This window comes from Marmota monax, unplaced genomic scaffold, assembly GCF_021218885.2.
Source record: "Marmota monax isolate L192 unplaced genomic scaffold, Marmota_monax_Labrador192_F-V1.1 WCK01_AAM20220418_F8-fsc00050, whole genome shotgun sequence".
Classification (NCBI taxonomy): domain Eukaryota; kingdom Metazoa; phylum Chordata; class Mammalia; order Rodentia; family Sciuridae; genus Marmota; species Marmota monax.
The window spans coordinates 4,723,692-4,738,107 of NW_026694552.1; the positions used below are offsets into that span (position 1 = coordinate 4,723,692).

At 34.1% G+C, this 14,416-nt stretch overlaps 1 protein-coding gene across 5 annotated transcripts in view; it reads left to right on the forward strand.

The window, feature by feature from the left end:
• Window positions 1–343: 343 nt before the first annotated feature.
• The window catches only part of Pwwp3b (PWWP domain containing 3B), a 33,692-nt gene continuing 19,619 nt past the window's right edge, over window positions 344–14,416 (forward strand). Inside the window, exons 1-4 of one of the 5 annotated variants that reach the window (XM_046420873.1) lie at window positions 344–454; window positions 3,129–3,313; window positions 6,880–7,013; window positions 9,660–9,844. The gene's annotated coding sequence lies outside the window, so the exon portion shown is untranslated. The remainder of the gene's footprint in view (window positions 455–3,128; window positions 3,314–6,879; window positions 7,014–9,659; window positions 9,845–14,416) is intronic. The other 4 variants (XM_058571614.1, XM_046420875.2, XM_046420876.1 and 1 more) reach the window with 4 other exon arrangements.

The window sequence follows — 14,416 nt, forward strand, 5'->3', positions numbered from 1 at the left end:
TACCAAAAATAAAGGGCGAAAGGGTCACAAAAAACGTTAGGAATATTTTAATGGCTTCTGTAAAATATAAGTAAGAGACATGCAATCTCCCCCCCCCCCCCCGCAAGGAAATCACCCGCTCTAGGGGGTCTGAATTGATATTGAACAGACATATCTTGTGACTGCACTTTAAAGTTCGTTTTAAACAACATTTCTTTCTTTTAACTGTGTTTTGGTTTGACTTAATGACTCTCCTCGCTCTGAATGAAGGAACGACCTCCCGCTTTTCCCATCACAGGGAGGGGGCGGAGCCTCTTCTAGAGGCTTGAAAGCAAGCGGAGCCTGGCCAGTCCTGGGGGAGGAGCCGAGTTACATACAGGCTTCGCAGGCTTCCGTTGAAGAGAAGGAGCTTGGAGGTAATGGCTGTCGTAAAAGCTGGTTATTTTCAGAGACTTCTAGAAGATTTGGTGTAAAGGTAAAAAGAGAAGAGAGTGTTGATGTGGCGTAATGGGAAAGGAGAGTCGGTTTTTGTGTGAGTCGTTGATTCTGTAAGGGTATCACTACCTCGTGTGAGTCGTTATTTCTGTGAGGGAATTAATATCTGGATTTTGTATTCCTTAAAATATTTTAGAAGTCCACAGTGGGGGAGGTAGTGATCAGATTACACCTGCGGGGGGGAAAATTTTTTTCATGCGGTTGCCAAACCTAACTTTTGAAGAAGGCATTTTGTTTCAATTAAAAACCGGTACTGGCTAGAATAAACGATGAAACAAAACTTGGGAAATCAATTTTCCTTATTTTGAAAAAAACAGTTATGATAATCCTAAATGAAAATGAAGTTGTTTGTTAGGGATGTTTTGTTTTTTATATGTCTTTGATCGTGTTGATTGTGTTTCAAGCAAATCATTGTTTTGTCGGAGTTTGTATAGTGACCTGAAGTAACGTATAATTGCGCAGTTTCAAGTACCTAAGAGAATTGGGAGTTCGGTTATTTGTTCAGTGGATACGCAGTATTTTAAGAGTTGTTTTGTTTAATGATGTGCAAAAGGTGATCTTTGTCTACATCTCTACCTATGGAGAGAATGGTATGTTCCTATTTGTATGATAATATGAAACATACCTAAGAGACCATAAGTAATTCATATATCTGAATACAATAAAGCAAATTATATCTAGTAATAAAGGATGTCTAGTAATAAAGGCTATCAAGGGGGGAAACAATAAATTTTCTCCTTCACTATTTCACTAAATGTGTAGTATCTGTATCAGCATAAAAAAAAAAAAAACTGCAGTGAGGATTTAAAGTCTTGGGGGGGGGGGCTACCTTCTCCAAAATGGTATAAATTTATTTTAAAAAATGAAAAGATGTTAAAATATGTAATTGAATAAAGAACTTTGAATATTTGTATATGTGTGTAATGAAGGAAAAAAATCAAAGGGATTAAGTTAAAATATAAGTAGTGTATAATGCAGGGACTGGAGTTCTGATGAAGTGTATTTTCTTATTTAAATTTTATGAACTTCCAGACTCTCTGTGTATATCAATGGAGCTGAAAGGGAAATAATAAATTATGTTAAAATACCTGAAGAAATACCCACACACATTCCACTGTGTTTAACTGAAGTTTGTTTTTTCTGTAGATCTGAGAAGGCTAGTTACCTGGTTGTTGTTCTGTTGTTACAATTTAAATGTTAGACTATTCATTCAAGCAGAAGCTATTCATCTATATACTATTGAAAATTAAGAAAAATTTTAAAGTGTACTGTGGAATAGTGATGTAGGATAGTAAACCCTTAATGTTGAATACTACTTACCCATAAAAAGAAAGAACTATATCTAAATTCAATGAAGAAAAGGTATCCAGTGTATATTTTTTAAAAGCAAATTGCAGAATGGCCTGCATCATACAATCCCACCTTTTCCAAAAAAGAATACATATAGTGTATGCAAGCGAAATCTGGAAATATAATGGTACTTTTTAAATTGTAAATATAAGTGGAGTTGGAGAGACAGAACACTTTAGGCTTATTTCTTCATTTTTAAAAAACAAGCTTGAGGAGTTGCGGCTGTGGCTCAGAGGTAGTGAACTTGCCTGTCACGTATGAGGCACTGGGTTCGATTCTCAGCACCACATATAAATAAAGGACTATCAACAACTAAAAAATAAAACTAAAATTTTTTTTTAAAAGCTGGAATTACTTGCATTATGAGAAAATGAGATAATATTTTAGAAATATAGAAAATTATTGTAAAGTAATTCATAAAAAGATAATAAAATAGCTATTGATATTGAAGATGACCAGATATATTATTGAAGGAATACAAGTTCTGGTTTCAAAAACCATACACATTTATAAGTATTTGTAGGAAAAATATAGAAATTATATATAGAGTTTCAATACATATTTTAACCATTATTATAGGGATTTGCTTTTGTCTTTGGAAATTCAAAAGATGGAAGATATACAATGTGCACAAGAGATATTATAATGATAGATACTAAAATTATGACGTTATGATCCTATTTTTGTATAACACATGCACACAACTTCTTAAGCTGAATGAAAAATTCCAGAAGCCAGAGAAGGCTACTGTCTAGTTCCCTTTCTAAGGAAGATTCTGCAGTTCTTGTTCTGGCCACAAGATGGCGCTTGCCTGGTTTCCTAAACTTTCTCCAGGCAACCATTTTTATGGAATGGATAAACAAAGCTATGAAACATATTTTGTTTTAGCCTACTTTGAGACAGTATGTAGAGTGTGATTGAAAATCTGTTGAAAGTTATATGTGTATTCTAGAAAAACCTCCACACAAGGACTGATGTGAGGAATCACACATAACGTATTAAAAGTAGCTACACAGCATTTTGCTCATAGTAGACACAAAGAAGTTTTTACTTCCCTTCTGTCATGTCTCCACCTCCTAATTTTCCTGAGGGAGATGATTTTAGCATGAACTTAATAATAAATGTGTAAATAGAAAGAATTTCACACACTCAAACAGCACAAAGGAAAATAAACATGACATCTACATCAGAGATTCTGTGTTTCATAATGACTACCTGTTAGAGTTTTGGTAAGCAAATTTTCTTATGCTTTTCCCTTCTTACGCTTTTCCCATTTTATTGTTTACTGTCTTTCTTTTGGACAGTCTAGGTTAATACCAGAGGTGTACACAACTTGAACAATCTGCCTGTGAATCCAGTTAAGCCCCAGAAAAGCAGCAGGGCAACCAAAGTGCCCAGCAGGGTAAAAGCTCTGCTGTGTAAGCAGTTAGAGTGAAAATCAGGCAGCTGGATCACAGGACCAGACCAACTACAATCCAGGTGACAGAGGGTAAGTCTTTTCCCATTTCATAAAAGAGCACAATGAAAACATTTTGAGATCATGAAGGATAATTTATTTTGCTTCCTGCTTTGCAGTTGTAGCATCTTTTTTGTGTATGTGTGGAGCTGGAAATCCAACACTGGGCCTTGCACATATTAGCAAGTGCTCTACCACTGAGCTATACTCCCAACCCACAGTCATAGCATCTTAAATTTGAAATATCATTTTATATTTAAATTATGCTTGATTGAGAATTTGAGGTATAATTCATTTGGCTCCCCATTCTGCATCCACAGTGTTTTTAATTAAAAGTTATAACTTCTCATTTTGAGAAAGTATTAAACCACTATGAAGAAATCATGCAAGAGGCTTTTGAGGTGTTTACTTGAGGTTCCAGCCCATGGCTTACTCTCAGAACCTTAACAACTATGCTAGATTGTCATCACCAAGTACTAGACAATGTAGTTACAGAGATTTCCTAAGACTTCTTAAAGTCTTATGACCTTCCCTAGATATCTGTGCACTCTCTAGAATAACATTTGCAATGGTTTAACACATTTAATTATTTCCCAGCAACCATCATAAAACTCTGACTCCTAAGGTTGTGCTTTTATTGAAGTTGTTGGTATTGAATACCACTGTCTGGTTGCCTTGGAAAAACAGGAAGAAGTAGCAGCTTGTAAAACATTAAAATCCAGCATTACTTATGATAACTCAGAGGGATCCAAAAGGATCTGATATCCCATGCACACAAATAACATCCCTAATTGCCAAATACTCTCCTATACACATTCTCTTCTTCTTATACAAGAGAAAAAATAAACATGGGTTTGTGTTGTGTAGTGCTTAACTGTTTTTGTTTCTGGCCCCCAAAGTATGTCTCAAAACTCTTTTGTCAATTCAATTTATTGTTCTGACTTGTATCTTATCTCTATTCCCCATTGTTGGTCAGCCTTCTTTAAGCATAGCCAAGTAAACATTTTATCTCATCTTTTTTTCACGATGTTTTAATCTAATCCAGTTATCATTCACTGAAAACACCTCATTCAAGCTACTGTGAAGTTTCAGGGAATAATGAAAAGGCTACAGCAAGTAAGAACCATTTGCTTACTCTAAAGGCTCTTAAGTAAGATGTCTTCAAAAAACACTGCTTTCTAGAAAACCAGGTATCTACAGTTTTTTATTACTATATCATAAATGTAGTTTAATATTTGATATTTCCATAACCTAGGTTAATATCAGAGATGCACATTATCTATGAATCTTTGTGTCCATGCATCTTTGTAATAGAATGTAGATATGACCACCTAAATAGTTGTCAGGGATTTAGAAGTTTTCTTTCTACAGCGCTAATAAAGTCTTCAAACCCACAACTGTCTGACTTCTTGCCTGACTGTTTAAAGAACCCTTGATGTCCCTTTTAGAGTGATTATAGAATAATGTTGTCCCAGCCTGACCCTTCTGTTATAGAATTCTGGAAAAATGATGGCTTCTTCTTTCTTTAGAGTCCCCAATGCAAATAGGTTTTTTTCCTCTGTTCATTACAGGAAAAGTTATGTCATAATACAACCGTTTCTCTAAATTGAATTGGTAGAATGTGGCAGGAGATACATTTACCTGTTCACTGTGATCATGGATAGGGTTGTTTGAAAATTTTAGAATTTATGTTTTGAAATTTAGCAAGCATTTTCTTAAGAGACCTAAACCTCAGAATCATCAGTGTGTAAGTTTTAGCATTTCCTAGGAAATAACCTTAAAGTTAAAGGAATAAAAATCTTAATTTCTGTCTTAATCTCAAGGATTTTGTGGAAAAGCTCAGCAAAAGATGATAGAAACACAGTTTCCCATATTGAATCGGTAATTATAAACAACAAAGCACAGGAACAAAGAATTGCCAATTGTTAATAAGGGTGAAATGAAATGGGCACTTTATTGCATGAAAAATGATTTTCATTGCTTGTCCAGGAATAGGCATATCTGAAAAGGAAGTTATTGCCAAGACCAAGCAACAGAAAAAAAGACATGTCATAACTGTTCTAAGGCCAAGTGAGTGCTGTCGTGTAGATACACTCACTGCAGAAGCATAGTCCACCAAAATATTTTTAAGTTTGTGTGAGAATGTAAGAGATGGAAAGAGTTCATGAATGAGTATGGTAAGTTACTGAAGATGGTCATAGTTCACCATGTGTTACCCAGCAGGAACATGAAATTAAGCCGCACTCACTCTGGGGTTATATTCACCATTTTCCTCACAATCTCAAAGTAAATAACATCATCTTTGTTTTTGCTGAAGAGACAGAATTCCAGGCCCAGGAGATGGTGACTACTGGTGAAGAAAGTGAACATCCTCATGTTTGGGGGTCAGATAGACTTTGGCTCTGATTTTATCTTGCCTTCTTCCCAGATTTGTTGTCTTGGGCATGAGTGTGAAAGCGTCCATTTTCTTGCTGACTGTTCACTGTGTCATTTCTTTGCTTCTTTTCAGTCAAACTAGGCAGAAAAATGACATCTCAGGTCTATTTAAGGTCTATTTACATTTACATCTCTTTATTAGGGAAAGTTCTATTTAAGGTCTATTTACATTTACATCTCTTTATTAGGGAAAGTGAATATCTTTTATATATTGGTCAGTTTTAATTTTTATTTTGAATTTTGAGAAGCCATAATAAACAGCATCTCCTTTTCTCTACTGAACAAATTTATATAAAGTAAATGGAATTGTAAATGGAAGACAAATGCCAGTTTTAGAACAAGGGAAAAGTTGCAGGGCATTGACTATTATAAAAATCATGGGCTTTATAAACCTGTAATTTAAGCACATCTAATCAAACAGCTTGCAGACTTGTAACTACACAAGAAGGACAAAGATACCTGTGGTTGCATTGCATTATCTTGCTCACAAGAAAGTAAACATAATTATTCCCTCAACATATTGTTCTTTGCCCATTTTACTTTGCTATTTATTTCTTAGTAATATGTAAAAACTGCTTTAGGATAGTGATATTTTTGCATTGAAAACAGTCTTAGCAAGCTATTCTGTTTTCAACATTGTTTTACCCTAGCATTTTTTTTTAAATTTCAGTTATGTTCAGATATATACCTCATTAAGGACTTCTGGTTGATTTTTTTATATCTAGAATTCATTATAGTTGTAAAATCTATGAAACTTTCTGAAAGATAAATAGGAAGACCTGAATAAAAAAGAGAAGTAGCATAGCCCAGTACCAAAAGAATTTGTAATTTCCCCACAAAATAATGTGTTAATTTACTGCAATCAGAAATAAGGACCTAGTGGGTCTTATAAATGGAGCTTGACCAGCTGGGTCTTAAAATCATTTGTAGAAATTAGGTGCCAAACTAATCAGATAATACACAAAACATATTCTTTGCTAGGTCTTTATTATATGCTAAAGACATTTCTACTTTTTTTTAAGGAAATCACCCACCCTTGTGGTTTGAATGTAAATTACAGAGACAAGTGTTGCCATTCCGCTTTCAAGTGCTTTAAAAATGAACATTTTTCCCCTTTAAGTGAATTTCATTTTAACTTGGTGATTCTCTTCCCTCTAATTGAGGGAAAGGCCCCTTGCTTTCCCCATCACAGGAGGGGGTGGAGCCTTCTCCAAGCAGCTGGGAAGTGAGCTGTGCCTGGCCAGTCTTGGGGGAGGGGCTGCATTTCAGGAGGCTGCAGCTGACAAGAAGCTTCAAGGTAATGGCTGTCTTTAAGCTAGTTATTTTCTGGGAATTTCTCGGGCCTTGGTGTTAAGGTGAAAAAAAAATAGAGATTGTTGCCTGGGAGAGGTAGGAATGAAACATGGTTTTGGTCGAATTGCTGTTACTGGCACAGAATTAATCCTCTGGAATTTTTGTTTCTCCCGATATTTTTAAAGTCCACAGTGTGGGAATAGGTGATCAGATTACAGCTTCTAAAATTAAGACTTCAGTGAGGCATACTGTACATGTTAATTTTTACATGGAATTTCATGTTTCTATCTTCATTACACATTTTATTACATTTTTAAACATTAATATTCTACCCAAAAATAACTGATAGAAAAATGTAAACATTGAAAATGAATGACATATACAAACACAAAGATAAATGTACATATACATGGAAAGGGATTCAGATGTGCTTTTGAGTGATAAAACTTGTAAAAATCTGCATTTTTATTGGGGGAACTAGGCTCTGGTGTTAACAGTATCTCTCAGTGTTCAGATTGCTAAGTTTTTAAAAATGTATTTTAATTGGTTTCAGCATTTTTTAGAACTGCTTTTTTTCTATGATCGTTTTTATAATTAGAAGAATAAAATTTTGCTGAAACAACATACACATTATGTGTCAGACACATAAATATTCACAGGTACCCAGATATGTTCTCCTTTCTGCCCCCCCCCCTTTTTTTTTTTTGCCATTAGTGGAATTTTTCCTGGACCTGGTCAAATAGGTATCCTGGTTGCTGTTTCATATCCTGCCTGTGTCCTCACTGCAAATCATCCTTTCAGGCCACAGGTATAGCTGTGGTCAGCAAGAATCATTTTTCTTATATCATCTAAGTTTAAAAGTGAGATTGAAAGAGGATTTGGTTTATTTCTATTAGCAGTTTTAAAAGTTACTATGTGGCATGATACTTCCATTGAATGGAACATAAAGACAAAACGTATGAACTCAGTGATTCCAGAAGATGTCTGTGGCCAGGCATGGTATGGCACTCCTATAATCCCAGCAGCTCCAGAGGCTGAGGCAGGAGGAGCACAAGTTCAAAGCCAGCATCAACAAAAGCGAGGCACTAAGCAACTCAGTGAAACCCTGTCTCTAAATGCCTCTAAATAAAGTACAGAATAGGGCTGGGGATGTGTCTCAGTGGTCAGGTACCCCTGAGTTCAATCCCTGCCACCCCCCCAAAAAAAAGGAAGAAGAAAAGGTGTCTGTGAAGTAGTATTAGGTGAAACAAATTAAATTTCAGAATGGAAAGCAGCATTGTATGTTGTTTAAGGAGAAAAAACTAAGTCAATAAAGTATGCATAAGCAAATCAGAAAATATATATATATAAGGCATAGCTTTGAGGCTGAGGCAGAAAGATGGCAAGTTCTAAAGCCAGCTTCAGCAACTTAGGCCCTCAGCAACTTAACAAGACCCTGTTTCAAAATTTTAAAAAGAGCTGGGGATGTGGGTCAGTGGTTAAATGCCCCTGGGTTAAATCCCTGATACTCTACACACATACACACACACACACACACACAAATAAATGAAGAGTGCAGTGTTCATTTGACTGTGCACAGACAAGCAACTAACTTATGGAGTTTTTTATTTGTGTAGTTGACATATAACAAGCTTTACTATCTCTGTTTTTCAATGATTTTAAATATATATTTAGACATTTTCCAACAATAACCATAAAAAAAAGATTGAGATAAAATGCTTCAAAGTTGGGAGGGGAGAATTGCATTTGAACTGATTCATTGAAGAATCATGTTGAGAATACTTACTAATATGGAAAAATGTTCAAACTGTGAGCTTAAGCAGGGTAAAAAACTGGCTTGAAATGATATGCATTAATGTACATATGTAATGAAAACTCTGGAAAGATATACAAGAAATAATAGTGTTCTTTCTCAAAGTATAATTTTTATATTTTTCTCATTTTCAGTAAGCATTCAGTGTTTCTTTTTTTAAAAAAATAAGACCATTGCAGGTGAATATATTTGGATTCTGTTTTTGTGTAGTGAATAACAAAGCTCTAAATTTGAACATAGTATATTCTAGAAGCCTGAGAAATCTGCTGGCTAGCAGGATATAATTCCCACCCGTCTCCCACAAGCATGTGTTAGTGATAGTTCTGGTTTTGGTCACAAGATGGCGCTTATCAGATAGCCTAAATTTTCTCCAGACAACTGTTTTTATGAAAGTGAGCCAACAGAGTAATGAAACATATTTTGTATTAGTGGACGATAAGCATGAAGAGTGTGATTGAAATTACATTGAAAAATGTGTGTGTGTCTAAGAGATAAAGCCCCAACCCAAGGATTCAAACAGAAAACAACAACCAAAAAATGCTGCTTCATAAACTCTGGCCAAAATAGACATAAGGCAGATGTTATTTTCCTTCTCTTCTGTCTTCACCTCATTGTTTTCCAAAGGGAGATGATTTCAGCATAACATAACTGTGTCACTGAGAGCATTTCATATTATAAGAACATGAGAGAAAAATAGATATAACATCTACATCAGGGATAGGATTTCACTTCATCCCTGTGTTTCAGAATAATATACCTGCTAGTGTTTTTGGTAGGGAAATTTCCTTAAACTTTCTCCATTTTATTGCCTTAATTCCCTCTCTTTCTGTTGGACAGCTGAGGTTAATATCAGGGTTGCATAGGACCTGAGAATCTGCATGTGATACCAGTTGAGCCCCATAAAGGCAGTACAACCACAAAAATACCCAGCAGGGTGAAGACTGTGCTGGACAAGCAGTTGGAGTGAGAATCAAGACAGCTGGATCACAGTGCCAGACCCACCACAATCCTTGTGACAGAGAGTAAGACTATTCCCCATTTTATAAAACTTTTTATATTAAAAATATATTGAGAATATGGAATAAAATGTACTTTGTTTCTGGTTTAGTGCCATAACATTCTAAGTTAAAACTACACATTCTAGTGCTGGTCCTCAGCTTGCAATGCTTCAACTTATAATTTTTCACCTTTATAAGGAGCAAGGGTAGAAAAATAACTTAATCAGATAGTAGGACCTATGGTGAAGCTGTAACAATGAAAAAGTGTGGTATTGGTACAGTGCCCACATTGGAAGAGAAAGAAGTAAATTATCTCTATTCACACATAACATCATCTTGTATACAGAAAGTCCTATGGAACACACACACACAAACACATATAAACCACCCCACCCCCTATTAGAACAGTGCAAAATCCATTGATATTCAGTAGAATCCATACTTTGAATTTTGAATTTGGGTATTTTCCAGGCTTGAATGTGAAGTACAACATACTTTCTTTCTTTTTAATTATTATTTTTCCTTTTTAAATTAATTTTAAAATTTATTTTAATTATACATGAGAGTAGAATGCATTTATGTACTTTTATATATCATACATAGATGGGATATAATTTATTATTTTTCTGAGTATACATATTGCAGAATCATATTGATCATGTAGTCACATATATACATAAATAATGTCCTATCCCCATATTCCCTACCTTTCCTCATTTCTCTTTCAGAGGATTAATTGCTGATGTATAAGAATGCATTTGATTTATGGGTGTTGATTTTATATCCTGCTACTTTGCTAAATTCATTTACTAGTTCTAGTTGTCTGGTGGAATTTTTTGGATCTTCTAGATATAGAATCGTGTCATCAGCAAATAGTGATAGTTTGAATTCTTCTTTACCTATTTGTATCCCTTTCATTTCTTTCTTTTGTCTAATTGCTCTGGCTAGAGTTTCAAGGATGATGTTGAATAGAAGTAGTGAAAAAGGACATCCTTGTCTTGTTCCAGTTTTTAGAGGGAATGTTTTCAATTTTTCTCCATTAAGAATGATGCTGGCCTTGGGCATAGCATATATAGCTTTTATAATATTGAGGTATGTTCCTACTATCCCTATTTTTGTAGTTTTTTTGAACATGAAGTTATGCTGTATTTTGTCAAATGCTTTTACTGCATCTACTGAGATGATCATATGATTCTTGTTTTTAAGTATTTTAATATGATGAATAACGATTATTGATTTCCACATGTTGAACCAACCCTGTATCCCTGGGATGAACCCCACTTGACTGTGGTGCACTATCTTTTTAATATGTTTTTGTATGTGATTTGCCAGAATATTATTGAAAATTTTGCATCTATGTTCATCAGTGATATTGGTCTGAAGTTTTCTTTCCTTGATGTGTCTTTGGTTTTGGTTTCAGGATGATATTAGTCTCATAGAATGAGTTTGGAAGGGATCCCTCCTTTTCTATTTCATGGAATACTTTGAGGAGTATTAGTATTATTTCTTCTTTGAAAGTCTTGTAGAACTAGGATGAGAATCAATCTGGTCCTGGGCTTTTCTTGCTTGGTAGTCTTTTGATGGCATTTTCTATTTCTTTACTTGAAAGTTACCTGTTTAAATCATGCATAACCTCCTCATTCACTTTGGGAAGGTCATATGTCTTTAGAAATTGGTCTATGTCTTCGATATTGTCTATTTTATTGGAATATAATTTTTTTAAAATAGTTTCCATTATCTTCTGTATTTCAGACATGTCTGTTGTGATATTTCCTTCTTCATCTTGTAGTAATTTGAGTTTTCTCTCTTTTTCTCCTCATTAGCATGGTCAGGGGTTTATCTATTTTATTTATTGTTCAAAGAACCAACTTTTTGTTTTGTCAATTTTTTTCAATTGTTTCTTTTATTTCAATTTCATTGATTGCAGCTCTGATTTAAATTATTTCCTGTATTCTATTGTTTTTTGTATTGATTTGTTCTCCTTTTTCCTAGGGCTTTTAGATGTAGTGTTAGGTCATTAATTTGTTGACTTTTTATTCTTTTAATGAATGCACTTAATACAATAAACTTTCCTCTTAGTACTGCTTTCATAGTGTCCCAGAGATTTTGATATGTTATATATCAGTGTTCTAATTTACCTCTAAGGATTTTTTTATTTCATCCTTGATTTCTTCTACTATTCACTCAATAGTATATTATTTAGTCTCCATTTGTTACAGTAGCTTGTATTTTTTTATTTTGTCATTGATTTCTAATTTCATTCCATTTTGATTTGATAGAATGAAGGGTATTATCTCTGTTTTTTGTACTTATTGAGAGTTGCTTTGTGGCATAGATATGGTTTATTTTATAGAAGGAGCCATGTGCTGCTGAGAAGAAAGTATATTTGCTTGTGGATGGATGAAATATTCTATATATGTCTATTAAGTCTACATTATTGATTGTATTATTTAGTTCTATAGTTTCCATATTTAGCTCTGGTTTGGAAGATCTGTCCAGTAGTGAGAGATGTGTGATAAAGTCACCCAGTATTATTGTATTATGGTCTATTTGACTCTTGAAATTAAGGAAGGTTTTTTTTTTTTTTTATGTACATAGATGCTTCTTTATTTGGGGCATAAATATTTATAATTGTTGTGTCCTCCTTATATATGCTTCCCTTAAGAAGTATGAAATGTCCTTCTTTGTCTCTTCTGATTAACTTTGGTTTGAAGTCTACTTTATCTGAGATGAGAATAGGAACCCCTGCTTGTTTACACAATCCATATGAGTGATAAGTTTTTTTCCCATCCTTTTACCTTCAGCCTGTAGATGTCTTTGCCCATGAGATAAGTCTTTTGAAGACAGCCTAATGTTGGGTCTTGCTTTTTAATCCAGTCTGCCAATCTAGGTCTTTTGATTGATGAGTTTAGGCTGTTAACATTCAAGGTTATTATTGAGATATGATTTGTATTCCCTGTCATTTTTATTTACTTCTGGTTTTTTATTTTTCTTAATTTCTCATTTGGTTGAATTTCCCTTTAGTGTAGATCCTCCCTTTGCTGGTTTCCACTTCATCCTCATGGAATATTTTGTTGACAATGTTCTGTAGTATAGGCTTTCTAGTTGTGAATTCTTTTAATTTTTGTTTGTCATGGGAGGTTTTAATTTCATCTTCAAATCTTAAAACTTAATTTTGCTGGATATAAAATTCTTGATTCGCATCCATTTTCTTTCAGAGCTTGAAATATATTATTCCTGGACCTCCTAGCTTTGAGGGTCTGGGTTGAAAAATCAGTTGAGATCCAAATTGGTTTCCCCCTATATGTAATTTCTTTTTCTCTCACAGCCTTTAAGATTTTATCTTTATCCTGTGTTAGTCATTCTCATTATAATGTGTCTTTGTGTGGGTCTGCTGTAATTTTGTACATTTGGGGTCTTGAAAGGCTCTTGTATTTGATTTTCCATTCCATTCTTTAGGTTTGGGAAATTTTTTGCTATTATATCATTGAAAAGATTGTGCATTCCTTATTCTGTATCTCTGCTCCTTCATCTATTCTGATAACTCTTAAATTTGGTCTTTTCATATTATCCCATAATTTGTGGATGTTCTGATCATGGTTTCTTACCACCTTCTTTGCATAATCAACTCTACATTCAAGATTATATATTTTGTCTTCATTGTCTGAGGTTCTGTCTTCCAAGTGATCTGATCTGTTGGTGATGCTTTCTATTTAATTTATAATTTGGTTTACTGAATTTTTCATTTCAAGTATTTCTGCTTTTTTTTTTTTTACGATCTCTATTGAAGTGGTCTTTCACTTCCTGTATTTTTTTCTTTGATTTCTTGCCTTATACTATCCTTTACTTCACATATCAATTTAACTATGTACAATGTGAACTCATTCTTGGGCATTTCTTCTACTGTTATCAGTGGCTTCTCTTGTTAAAGCATCTGATTGGTTTGTTTGGGGCACTTTATTCCCTTGTTTTTTCATGTTGTTAGTGTGTTTTCCCATCTAGAAGTATGGATCTAAGGCAGCATAAATCCTACTCTATAGAACTATAGTGTCCCTGAAGGTTTCCAGTGCTTTGCCTTTAATGTTGAAACCAATATCAACAGCACCCAGTATATACAATATATAGCCTTGATCCTAATAGTTCCCACTAAGGCATCTACTGCTTTCTCATATTAAACTAAAATAATGAGTTCAATAACTACCTGTAGTACAAACAGAAAATTTGTTTAAATGTTTTATAATTTCAAATGGTGGATGACAGAACAGAGGTAGTGTAGTATGTGATATTCACAAGGGAGGAAGAGAGAAGCTAGAAGTAAAAATTCATAGGAAGAGTAAGGAGCCGACAGAGACTGGCTGATGGTTGGAGAAACGTTGCAAAGAAAATCCAAGAAAATAGATGAGAGAGGAAGAATACGAACAAAGAGAAAAAATTAAAGACATAAGAATACAACAAAAATGCAAAACACCATTCATATATCATTGTCCTCCACATACTGATGCATAAAAAACATCCTGTTCCAAATATGTTAGAAAGATTAGCAAATCAAAAAAAAAATAATAATAAAATAAATCTTGCTGGAAAGTCGAACTGTCT